Source organism: Haliaeetus leucocephalus, unplaced genomic scaffold, assembly GCF_000737465.1.
Source record: "Haliaeetus leucocephalus isolate CR32 unplaced genomic scaffold, Haliaeetus_leucocephalus-4.0 Scaffold333, whole genome shotgun sequence".
Classification (NCBI taxonomy): Eukaryota; Metazoa; Chordata; class Aves; order Accipitriformes; family Accipitridae; genus Haliaeetus; species Haliaeetus leucocephalus.
Window position 1 is genome coordinate 76,762 of NW_010972769.1, and position 1,042 is coordinate 77,803.

Sequence of the window (1,042 nt, forward strand, 5' to 3'; positions counted from 1 at the left end):
GGGGGGGGGGGGGGGCAAATTAAGTGAGAAAAGGAGGTTTTGGGGGTACCCCCCCCCGCCCCCACTTACACATGGGGCGGAGCTGGGCGACGAGCTCCTCCTGCGACCACTTGAGCCACTCGCGGGGGTCGGCGGGGGCGGCGCAAAGGGGGGGGCCACCAGCACAAAGTGGGGGGCTGCCAGCGCAAAGTGGGGGGGCACAGGGGCGGCTGCACTCCTCCATGGCCGGGACGTTCAGGTAGTGAACCAGGACGATGTCGGGGTTCTGTGGGGGGAGGGGGAGGCAGGACAGCCAGGTCTGTGGTTTTGGGGGGTGGGGGACCCCCCCAGTGTAGTTTTGGGGGGGTCTCTGTGTGCCCCTCCCCCAGGTTACCTGCAGCAGCCAGTAGCAGCGGCGGTGGAAGGTGGGGACGATGGAGGAGTGGACGTAGCAGCCGTAGAGGCACTGCGGGGAGAGGCGGGCTGGGGGGGGCCCTGACACCCCCCCACCAGAAAGCAGGGGGCCCCCCGATACCCCCAAACCACCCTTTGGGGGGTCTTCACAGCCCCACGTCACTCTCCAGGGGTCCTCATCCCCCAAAATTACCAACCAGGGGGTCCCCACCCTCATCTGCCTGGCTGGGGGTGGCCCTGGCACCCCCAAATCACCCCCTGGGGGTCCTGATACCCCCAAAAACACCCTTTGGGGGTCCCCAGCACCCCCAGACCCCCGCCTTGGGGATCCCCACCCCCGCCATCCCCAGTCAGGGCTCCCCAGTCGCCCCCTCCCTGCTCCCCCCAGCCGTGCCAGGGGGTAGTGGATTTTGGGGGGGGGGTTGGTGGGTTTTGGGGGGCCCCCCCTGCCTCCTACCTCCACACCCTGCACCTTCAGCTTCATGTGGTCCTCGCGGGTGGTCTTGCCATCCTTGCGCTTCTTCCAGCAGTAGCCATCCTTGCGGTACTTCACCTTCTTCCGGTTGTAGAGGATGACGGAGCCGTTCTGTGGCCTGGAAATGGGGGTGAGGGGGGGGGATGGGGGCACCCCACAGCCTGCCACCCCCCC

At 67.9% G+C, this 1,042-nt stretch overlaps 1 long non-coding RNA gene across 1 annotated transcript in view; it reads right to left on the minus strand.

The window, feature by feature from the left end:
- Positions 1 to 174: 174 nt before the first annotated feature.
- LOC104834303 overlaps positions 175 to 1,042 on the minus strand; it is a 990-nt gene continuing 122 nt past the window's right edge. The window contains exons 2-4 of the long non-coding RNA XR_774610.1: positions 851 to 986; positions 374 to 445; positions 175 to 265 (exon numbers count right to left, since the gene is read on the minus strand). This is a non-coding gene — a long non-coding RNA (uncharacterized LOC104834303). The remainder of the gene's footprint in view (positions 266 to 373; positions 446 to 850; positions 987 to 1,042) is intronic.